This window comes from Corythoichthys intestinalis, chromosome 2, assembly GCF_030265065.1.
Source record: "Corythoichthys intestinalis isolate RoL2023-P3 chromosome 2, ASM3026506v1, whole genome shotgun sequence".
Taxonomy (NCBI): Eukaryota; Metazoa; Chordata; class Actinopteri; order Syngnathiformes; family Syngnathidae; genus Corythoichthys; species Corythoichthys intestinalis.
Genome location: NC_080396.1, coordinates 46,063,180 through 46,075,454, shown reverse-complemented (window position 1 = coordinate 46,075,454; position 12,275 = coordinate 46,063,180). Strand labels below are relative to the sequence as shown.

The following is a 12,275-nucleotide window of genomic DNA, read 5'->3' as shown; positions in this document are numbered from 1 at the left end:
AATATTAAATGTAAGCCCAACAGCTGAACCTTTTTAGAATTGTGTTTGTACCGATTATGGCATTGATTGCTTTAGTAATCAAATAAAATATTATTTTGCATTATCAAACATGTACAGATGTGTCTTATGTAAAAACACGCAATGATACTTACAAATGTGATGAATGTGCTTACCACACTCTTGCTTTCTTAATGTTTGTTCAGTAAAATGATTGAAAGTGCACCAACGACCATGTCTATCCTTAATTTGCTACAGTTCAACAAACCTTATTGAATTTGCTAAACCTCATACTTTACCCTATATTGCTGATCGTTAGGGGTGAAAGTGGCTAAAATTTCTTGCCGGAACTCCACGACGTGAAGGTCGCCACGGAGCCAAAAATTTTATGTATTTATTTTTTTCTTTCATTGGGTGTGTGTGTGTGGGGGGGGGGCGGGGGGGGGGGGGGTCAAACCTCTTAAACTACTCATTCATTCATTTTCCATGCCGCTTTTCCTCACGAGGGTCGCGGAGGTGCTGGAGCCTATCCCAGCTAACTCGGGGCAGTAGGCAGGGGACACCCTGAACTGGTTGCCAGCCAATTGCAGGGCACAAGGAGACATACAACCATTCACGCACACACTCATACCTACGGACAATTTAGAGTGTTCAATCAGCCTACCAAGCATGTTTTTGGGATGTGGGAGGAAACCGGAGTTCCCGGAGGAAACCTACGCAGGCACGGGGAGAACATGCAAACTCCACACAGGAAGGCCGAAGCCCGGGATTGAACCCTTGATCTTAGAACTGTGAGGCAGACGTGCTAACCACTCAGCCACCGTGCCGCCTCTTAAACTACTGAAATGCGAAAAAAACTGTTTTAGCACAGTTATTTCTATAACACATACAAAAACTGATTTTCATTCAAAGTTGTATTTTTTCAATGATTTGCAAAATAAGCGTTAACAAAAACGGCAATAACCCCAACCCCTACCTCCTAATTTTTATTTTCCCTCATTTCCTCACATACTAAATGCCAAATCTAAATTTAAACTACTATAGAACTTAGGATGTATATTAAAATTGAACATTAAAATTGAAGTTAAAAAAAAGTAAATGTTTACATTAATGACAAAAATATAAGTAAAATACATTCAGAAAAATAAGTACAAATGACTTATATTAGAGTGAAATGGAATATATTATAAAGATCGTGCAAACATTGACTTTTTTAAATCAAAAGGAAATGAATAAGTAGCCTAACATAAATGAATAAATATCATATATATAATATATAAAAAGTCCAAAGTGCACACTGATAGCTAAGATGTTCTGAACCTCCCCATCAGAGCAAATAAAACTAAATATGATAAACAAGCCTCCTCAGCTCTTTCGTTTCTCTTAAAAGATTTGATCCATTTTATGTTGCATTGCCCTTTTTTTGGTCGCATCAATTCAACAACCTTTTTTTTTTTTTTTTTTTTTTGCTGTTCCAGAAAACATGCACATTACGACCAATCATAGGTACCATATTTTTCGGACTATAAGTCGCAGTTTTTTTCATAGTTTGGCTGGGGGTGCATTGTTATCTGAATAACTTAATAGCTATGGCCACGTTCGCGTTCTGCCTTTGGCAATGTGTGTTCAATTGTATTATTGACTTTTTATATTGAAATGCATGCTTTTAGTTTGTGGCGCTTTCACGCCCACGTGGGGGCGCACTTGCACTTGTTTACGTGAAGAAGAGCGCTCACACGCCAGAAGAAGACCGACAGCTACGTAGCTCTGACTGAGTGGGTGATTTAGCGAGAGAGAAACACGGCTGCGAACCTACGTTCATTGTTTATGCTTGTAAAATGTCTCTACAGAGGCAATGTCTGTGTGTATAATCTTTTCTGTTGTTGTTGTTTGTTTTCCAACCACGATGTATCATCTTTTCCGTTGTTGTTGTGTGTTTTCCACCCACGATCGGACACTTAGAGCCAGTTGTGTGGTTGTTTGAACGATGATGCTGATGCTAGCGAACGCATGCTAACCGTTTGTGTCATGTCATTGCTGTAAAAACACCTAATTATCATTAATTTACGTCGATGCGAGGACGAAATTGATTCAGCAAATTATACGGATGTCCAACATCGTCATTTTGGAGTTTAGCCCGCTAAATAGCCAGGACCGAGCCGTAGCGTCCTGGTGAGGACAGTATATTCGCATTTCGTTGTTAATGCAATGTACACTGTACACTTATTCAGCATGTTGTTCTCTATTGTATTTTTATATTAAATTGCCTTTCAAGATGACATGTTTATTCTATGTGTTGGATTTTATCAAGTAAATTTCCCCCAAAAATGTGACTTATACTCCGGTGCGACTTGTATAGGTTTTTTTTCTCTCCGTTGGGCATTTTATGGCTGGTGCGACTTATACTCAGGTGCGACTTGTAGTCCGAAAAATACGGTAACTATCTCTGCTGATCACATGTCAGTATGTCAGCCAATTGAATGGATAAATGAGTCCAGGTGTTTTGCTGTACTGTGTGCATTCGCACATTGACGTGACTCATCATCGTCAGACTCAAATAACTGCAGCAGCTGGGGAAACCTCCATGCCGTCCGTGAAATAAAATAAATAATAAGTATTGGTGGAAACGGATTACGCTACACAATCACTTTATTATACTTGTTGTTAACACTTGTGTATGTAAACCTGATGTTGGTAGATTGTTTTCTTCTTGGAGATGAAATGCATGAGTGGCAGCTTAGCATTTAAAAAAAAATTTTTTTTACATAGCGTTTTGTCAGTTGCCGTCATATTTTCTGAATCAAACCACCGTGTACTGGAACAGCATTCCGGCCCTGAATCTTATATCGGAACTGCTTTCCTGACCGTTCTGGCTCAATTTCACCCCTGCTGATCGTGGATGTGCTGTTGCGCTACACATGGCATTTTACATGACATGTGCAAAAAACAAAAACACAAAAACTTTAAACATTCTTTGTCTTTTATGTAATCTCTCCTCCTGGAACGCTGCCATCGCGCCAGTTTATTTCTCCACAGAGTAGTGTGTGCGATGCAGTATAATTAATCCATTGGGAAAATAATCCCTGTGAATCTTTGAAACTGAGATTTTTCTTTAACCTTTTTATGTGATAAAATTATTGGAGTTATTGAAATCATCATTGCAGCCGTTAAATTTTGTTTTTGAAATGTGCAAAGCATAAGTGGCAGCATGATAATTTTAGTATAGTAGATCAGCTTCACGGTTCAGGAATTTCAGGTTTGAAACTTTGAATCTTAACTCTGGCCTTTTTGCATGGAGTTTGGATGTTTTGCCCACGTTTCCAGTTTTGTCTAGGTATGCAAACTCTCATCATATACAAAAAAACATTCATTTTAGGTTCAAGAGTCTAAATCAAGGGTGTTTTAAACATTTTTTTTCCAGAGCCACATTGTAATTTTACCTAACACCTCCCTACCGACCGATGGGCGGATACCAAGGGCGTAGGTTTGCACAGGGACGGTAGGGACATAACATTACCAACTTTTCAGGATGCTCAAATTGTCCCCACCAACTTTTACGTGACCTTATTTGAATTTTACAATTAGTTCAGCTATAAAGGTAATTTAAATTGTCTTCCCTTGTGTTGTTAAGATAGACTTGACCCTACCATTATTAAGTGAATTACTTTTATTGTGTTCAGACTTATGTTCTGCCCCTTTTCACTTACTGAATGTGCCGGTCCATTTTTTTCCCCTCAAACACACGTTTGATTGGCTGATGACTAGAACCCCCACTTTCACACAATCCTGACAGAAAGACATGTCAACATGCCGCCTCCTCAGCCCCCTTTGAAGAGGAGGGATATTAGAAAGGTTTTTTTTTTCGGCCAGCAGCAGCCACTGTAAGTAATGTAAAAATATGCCAATGTTGTGGAGGTGGGGAACATGCCACTAATTTTGCTACTGAAAGTCTGACCTGCATCATAATTAGCATAATATTAAACTGTGTGAACTTGCTAACTTGTGAAACTCGAGTAGAAAGCTGTTTAAAGGTGTCTTCCTGTATGTTTTCTACTGTCAACTTGAATTCAACTGTGCATTTTGTGCATTTGTTCATTAATTAAAATGTATTTCTTTTCTACATCAATTTTTAAAAAGTATATTTGCAGCCTATGCACATTTTTAACCCCCCCCCCAAAAAAAAAAAAAAAAATTCCTTGAAATGAAAGAAGCATTTTGAAAAAGGACTTTCTCCCTATGAAAATAATTTACCGGTAATAACTTTTTTCATTTTTATGTAGTAACCAGCTATTTTTGAGAAATGTATCCAATCTGTTTGGTCTTATTAATGTCCCATCCTCAGCAAAAAGTGTAAATGCAGGTTATGCTGTAATAGCGTCCCTACCAATGTTGATACCAAACCTACGCCCTTGGCGGATACATGTATTTATTTATTTAACCTTTGTTGATACAGGTAAGGTGGCATCGTAGGTCAGTGGTTAGCACATCTGCCTCACACTTCTAAGATAAAGGTGGGTTGAATCCTGGGCTGCCGAGCAGCAAAAAGTGAGTAAAAAAAACACCCGAAAAAGTCGCAAATATTGATACTAGTCGCTTTTGACTAAAAAAAAGTCACCAAGAGCCCTGTGAAAGTCGCCAGATTTAGCGAGGAACTCGTTAAGGTGGCAACACCGTGACTGCGACCCACAATCGGGTAAATTCACCCCTTTTTATGATTTACACAACTAATTTCATGATACCTGTTTTTCAGTAAAAAACCTTTTTTGTTTGTTTTAATTTTTCAAATTATTTCAAATAGGGGATTGGTAAGAAAAATGCTTTTAAAAGAGAAAACACTTTTGAATTTTGTTATTTCAGCAAGAAACATTAAGTCGATGCATTTGATTTTCTTTGGAGGGCCACACAGACTGATGTGGTAGACCAGATCTGGACCCCAGGCCTCGCGTTTAACACCTGTGGTCGAAATTGTTCATTGGCTCGAATGGTTGTGTGAATGGTTGTTTGTCTCTATGTACCCTGAGATTGGCTGGCATCCAGTTTAGTATGTACTCCGCCACTCATCAGCTGGGATAAACTCCAGCTCACCCACTGCCAAAATTATGACAAGTGCAATCGAAAACGGATTGATGATGCATATTTAATAACTTCTGACAAGAGCACAAAGGGCCTACTGTACAGGATAAGCGAATAAATATTGTTAAATTAACATAGGGTAATATATATTGGTATTTGTGCAGAACTCCCTTGATGTCTTCACTGTGTCAGCAAAGCAAATATTTAGGTTAGCTCACACTCCTCACATTACAAACAAAAATGAGGCGCCTATAAGAAACAGAATGAGCAAAATTGTGGGAGCAGTCTAACCATGTGAGTGGCACTAGCATCAAGTCTGTGGGTTATTTATAAATGGTAAGACTTTGTAACTAAAAATAGGCATAAGTGCAAAACCAAGTCAGAACATTATTGCCTGCAAAAGTAAGCCTGTGCTTGTATACAGGTAGCATAGCATGTGGACACACATACAATACGGACATCTGTTTCCTATTCAAAACAAAACAAAACAAAACAAATGTTTGTGGTCTGGAAATGTTTTTTTTATCATTTGAATTCCAAAAAGACAATACAGACTATAAAACATTATATTATCTTCTGAGCAAGTCTCAAGCGAGAGAGGCTACCGAATTTTTAAAGTGTCACTTTTAAAATGTCCTTACCCGCAAAATTCTAAACATGCCCTAGGCCACAAAGATATGCCAGAAATGTGGCCTGTTTGTGGACAATCTGATATGTGATGCAAACACTGTTTTAATTTACCGATACTGTAACGCTTCTCCGTAGTCCTATTGGATTGGAGAAGGACTAAGTGGGCCAGTCAGTCAGAGATGACTTGGTGCCATTCTGACCCAATGATCCAAACCAACAACACATGACAACAGTGTGTGCTCTGTAGCCACTGTAATCATACCAACTATACAGTACATCAACTACAACCCACACTTTAGGCATAGATTCAGTCATAAGAAGCGTAGCAGTGTTTCCTAGTGATAACTAGGAATAGGGTAGCAGCAGAAGACAATTTCAGATTACATTTAGGTACACAAAATGTTTCAAATCGCAAGAACCATGTAGTTCGCAACATAAGGAGCTTATATATATATATATATATATATATATATATATATATATATATATATATATATATATATATATATATATATATATATATATATATATATATATATATATATATATATATATATATATATATATATACACTCACCGGCCACTTTATTAGGTACACCATGCTAGTAACAGGTTGGACCCCCTTTTGCCTTTAGAACTGCCTCAATTCTTGGTGGCATAGATTCAACAAGGTTCTGGAAGCATTCCTCAGAGAGTTTGGTCCATATTGACATGATGGCATCACACAGTTGGTGCAGATTTGTCGGCTCCACATCCATGATGCAAATCTCCCGTTCCACCACATCCCAAAGATGCTCTATTGGATTGAGATTTGGTGACTGTGGAGGCCATTTGAGTACAGTGAACTCATTGTTATGTTCAAGAAACCAGTCTGAGATGATTCCAGCTTTATGACATGGCGCATTATCCTGCTGAAAGTAGCCATCAGAAGTTGGGTACATTGTGGTTATAAAGGGATGGACATGGTCAGCAACAATACTCAGGTAGGCTGTGGCGTTCCAACGATGCTCAGTTGGTACCAAGGGGCCCAAAGAGTGCCTAGAAAATATTCCCCACACCATTACACCACTGTTGATACAAGGCAGGATGGATCCATGGTTTCATGTTGTTGACGCCAAATTCTGACCCTACCATCCGAATGTCGCAGCAGAAATCGAAACTCATCAGACCAGGCAACGTTTTTCCAATCTTCTATTGTCCAATTTCGATGAGCTTGTGCAAATTGTAGCCTCAGTTTCTTGTTCTTAGCTGAAAGGAGTGGCAACCAGCGCGGTCTTCTGCTGCTGTAGCCCATCTGCCTCAAAGTTCGATGTACTGTGCGTTCAGAGATGCTCTTCTGCCTACCTTGGTTGTAACGGGTGGTTACGGTATTTGAGTCACTGTTGCCTTTTTATCAGCTTGAACCAATCTGGCCATTCTCCTCTGACCTCTGGCATCAACAAGGCATTTCCGCCCACAGAACTGCCGCTCACTGGATATTTTTCGGACCATTCTCTGTAAACCTTAGAGATGGTTGTGCGTGAAAATCCTAGTAGATCAGCAGTTTCTGAAATACTCAGACCAGCCTTTCTGGCACCAACAACCATGCCACGTTCAAAGTCACTCAAATCACCTTTTTTCCCCATACTAACCCTTGAACTGCAGGAGACTGTCTTAAACCATGTCTACATGCCTAAATGCACTGAGTTGCCGCTATGTGATTGGCTGATTAGAAATTAAGTGTTAACGAGCAGTTGGACAGGTGTACCTAATAAAGCGGCCGGTGAGTGTATATTATATAAATACAGTGTATCACAAAAGTGAGTACACCCCTCACATTTCTGCAGATATTTAAGTATATCTTTTCATGGGACAACACTGACAAAATTACACTTTGACACAATGAAAAATAGTCTGTGTGCAGAATATATAATAGAGTTAATTTATTTTCCCCTCAAAATAACTCAAAATATAGCCATTAATATCCAAACCCCAGGCAACAAAAGTGAGTACACCCCCTTAGGAACTACGCACATCCCTAAATGTCCAAATGGAGTACTGCTTGTCATTTTCCCTCCAAAATGTCATGTGACTCATTACAGGAGTGCTGTCAGCATTGCTGGAGAGATTGAAGAGGTGGGGGGGTCAGCCTGTTAGTGCTCAGACCATATGCCGCGCTCTACATCAAATTGGTGTGCATGGCTGTCACCCCAGGAGGAAGTCTCTTCTGAAGACGGTACACAAGAAAGCCCGCCCATCTCATCAGACCATAGGATATGGTTTCAGTAATCCATGTGCTATGTTGACATGTCTTCAGCAAACTGTTTGCCGGCTTTCTTGTGTAGCATCTTCAGAAGAGGCTTCCTCCTGTGATGACTGGTGACAGCCATGCACACCAATTTGATGTAGAGTGCGGCGTATGGTCTGAGCACTAACAGGCTGACCCCCCACCTTTTCAATCTCTGCAGCAATGCTGACAGCACTCCTGTAACGAGTCACTTTTCATTGTGTCAAAGTGTCATTTTGTCCGTGTTGTCCCATGAAAAGATATACTTAAATATCTGCAGAAATGTGAGGGGTGTACTCACTTTTGTGATACACTGGAAATGCACTGCTCAAAATAATAAAGGGAAGACTAACGTAACACATTGTAGGTATAAATTAATGAAATCTTTTTATTAAATACTTTGTTCGTCCCATAGTTGAATGTGCTGATAACAAAATCACACAAAAATTATCAATGAAAATCAAATGTATCAACCCATGGAGGTCTGGATTTGGAGTTATACTCAAAATGAAAGTGGAAAAACACAGTACAGGCTGATTCAACTTTCATGTAAACAAGGCAAAATGAGGCACAGTAGTGGATGTGATCTCCACGTGCCTGGATGACCTCCGTGCAACGCCTGGGCATGCTCCTAATGAGATGAAGGAGGGTGTCCAAGGGAATCTCCTCCCAGATCTGGACCAGCGCATCACTAAGCTCCTGGACAGTCTGAGGAGCAACCTGCCTTTGCCAGATGGACCTAAACACAATGGCCCAGAGGTGTTCTGTTGGATTTAGGTCTGGGGAACGTGGGGGCCAGTCAATGTTATCAATTCGTTCTTCCTTCAGGAACTGTTGCATACTACAGCCACATGAAGTTGAGCATTGTCGTGGACCAGGAGGAACCCACGTCTCACTGCACAAGTGTAGCTTATTACAATGAGTCGAAGGATTTCATCCGGATACCTAATAGCAGTTAGGGTGCCATCATCTAACCTGTACAGGTCTGACCCACCACCACACCGGTCATGCTGAATGATGTTGCAGGCAACATAAGGTTCTTCATGGGATCTCCGGACCCTTTCACGTCTGTCGCATGTGCTCAGGTTGAACCTGCTTTCATCGGTGAAGAGCACAGAGCCAGTGGCATAGCTGCAAATTCTGGTGGTCAATGGCAAATGCCTCTTAAGCTATATGATGATTGGCAGTGAGCACAGGGCTCTCTACTGGATGTCAGGCCCTCAGACCATCCTCATGGAGCCCATTTCTGATTGTTTGGTCGGAAACATTCACACCAGTGACCTGCTCGAGGTCATTTTGTAGGGCTCTGGCAGTGTTCATCCTATTCCTCCTTGAATAAAGGAATGGATACCAATCCTACTAGGGTTTAAGGATCTTCTACGGCCCCGTCCAGTTCTCCTGGAGTAACTACCTGTCTCCTGGAATCTCCTACATGACGACAGGTTGGTCCTCAGACTGTCTAGGAACTCGGTGATGTGTTGGTCCAGATCTGGGTGGAAATCCCTCAGGAGAACATCCGCCACCTCATCAGGAGCATGCCCAGGCGTTGCAGGGAGGTCATGCAAGCATGCAGAGGCCAAACACACTACTAAGCTTCATTTTGACTTGTTTAAAGGACATTATATCAAAGTTGGATAAGCCTGTAGTGTGTTTTTCCACTTTGATTTTGAGTATAAATCCAAATCCGGACCTCCATGGGTTGATACATTTCATTTTCATGGATAATTTTTGTCTGACTTTGTTGTCAGCATGTTCAACTACGGAAAGAACAAAGTATTTAATAAAAATATTTCGATCATTCAGATCTACAACGTGTTACGTTAGTGTTCCCTTTATTTTTTTGAGAAGGATACACACTGTATACAGTACATATATTTTTCTTTCTGTAAAATGGCATCATATAATTATGTTCACCAAAATGTCTGGCCGCTTTTTGCATTAACAAATATTATAAAGTAACACTGCATTATTGGTAGGTTTGTAAATTTCTTGGAATTTTCAATCTATAATTTTCCCAGGGACATGAAAATTAACGAGGAATTTCCACTCACAAAAAAAGGTGTTTCTCGATAGGCGAATTTAATTATAAGGAGAAAAATCATTTTGGCCTAATCCTAACAAAACAGATTAAATACAAGCCTTACCTGGTCAAACATTTTCATGACAAACACTTGATACTTGAAACACTTGAAACTCTTGCGAGCAATAATTTGAGGTAGAAGAAATGTCTGAAAAGCTGCTGATCAAGTACAGTGAGTAAAAATGTAATTGAACATCGTGCAATTTTGCAAGTTCTCCCACTTAGAAATGATGGGTGTGTTTGAAATTTTCATGGTAGGTACTTGTCCACTGTGAGAGACAATCTAAACACAGAAATCACACTGTATGACTTTTTTTAAACAATTTATTTGTATTATACTGCTGCAAATAAGTATTTGAACACAGCTAGAATTGTGAGCCTCAAAGACCTGTTAGTCGCTTTTAAAAAGTCCAACAAATAAGTGGAGAGGGGGTAGACTTTTTGACCTGTTTGAGGCAGTTAGCTGCATATAAACACCCCATACAATCAGGAAGACTCTAATTATTAACATGGTCAAGAGCTGTCCAAAAACAATTTTAGACCTCTGCAAGGCTGAAAAGTGTTACACGGCAATTGCCAAGCAGCTTGGTGATATAAGATCCACGGTTGGAGCAATTATTAGTCAAGGGAAGAAGCCAAACATGACTGTTAATCTCCCTTGGACTGGGGCTCCATGCAAGATCTACCTCGTAGGGTCTCAATGATTCTATGAATGGCGAAGAATCAGCCAAGAACTACAAAGGAAGAGCTGGTCAATGACTTGAAAGGAGCTGGGACCACCATTTCAACGGTTACTGTTGCTAATACACTAAGATGAATGGAAGGTTCCCGTGCTTAAAACAGCCCATGTCCTGGCCCGTTTTAAGTTTGCCAATGACCATTTGGATGATCTAGAGGAGTCATGGGAGAAAGATTAAAATGGATCTTTTTGATGTTAATATTATTAATAATAATAGAAGAATTATGAGTACCATCCCAGGAACAATATGACTACTGTGAACCGTGGGGATGGTAGCATCATGCTTTGGGGCTGTTTTTCTGCACATGGGACTGGACGACTGCACTGTATTAAGGAGAGGATGACCAGGGCCATGTACTTTGAGATTTTGGGGAATAAAGTCTTCCAACATGACAATGGCCTGAAGCAGACAGCCGGAATTACCAAGGAGTGGCTTTGTAAAAAGCATATCACGGTTCTGAAGAGGCCTAGCCAGTCTCCAGACCCAAACCCAACAGAAAATCTTTGGAGGAAGCGCAAACTCCGTGTTTCTCAGTGACAGCCTAGCTACTGTGCCAAATGTTAACATTGATTTTCTCAGGTGTTCAAATAGTTATTTGCAGCAGTTTAATATTAATGAATTGTTTTTAAAAAATCCAACAATGTGATTTTGGGATTTTTTTTAAAAATTTGTCTCTCACAGTGGACAAGCACCTACCATGAAAATTTCAAACCCGCTAATCAATTCTAATTGGGAGAACTTCGGTATATATATGGGACATGCACTGTCCAAAATAGTTAGTCAAAAGCAGTGTTCACTAATTCCCAACTAGTGTTGTAAGGGCTCATGAAATATGTTGTGGGAAATTATCCAGTTTACTACTACAAATAACATCTATGATATCCTATTCATGTCAGTGATGTGACATGGCAGGCAAAACATTTGAATGCACTTCATCTAGAAGGTTCCATGGTAGGTACCTGACTTGGGTAAAACTAACAGGCATTTGTGTAAAGTTAGATTTCAACTGTAAAATTTAATCTTAGCTCAATAATAGGTGGGAAACACTGATCTATAATTTCATTCATAATTTAAACATATATCGGCACATTTTTAGAAGTCAACCACCAACTGTATAACAATAGAAATGGTGAATACCATGATGGTACAGTCAAGGAGAGTAATTAAGCCATATTACAATGTAATGATACTATAGTAACCATAAGGTACTGCATTTCAATAGTATGATTCATCGCCATAAGGAGGAAATAACACTTCAGGTGCATTGATAATAAAGGTTCTATACAATGACATATTTAAAGCAATCAGGTTCTCACCGCTGATGAGGAGGATGAGGAGGAGGCTTTTGAGGAAGGAAATGTGAGCCGCCCAGTTGTTATTCTGGGCTCTATGGTGTAGTAGAACACCAATACTTTTGCTTTCTTTGGACACTCACACAAACACACACAAATCAGTGTGATCCCCTTTATCAAACAGTGTTGATCAATGT

The 12,275-nt window shown here is 39.7% G+C and overlaps 1 protein-coding gene across 2 annotated transcripts in view; it reads right to left on the bottom strand.

The window, feature by feature from the left end:
• The window catches only part of hecw2b (HECT, C2 and WW domain containing E3 ubiquitin protein ligase 2b), a 45,867-nt gene that overhangs the window by 32,948 nt on the left and 644 nt on the right, over nt 1-12,275 (bottom strand). The window lies entirely within an intron of this gene.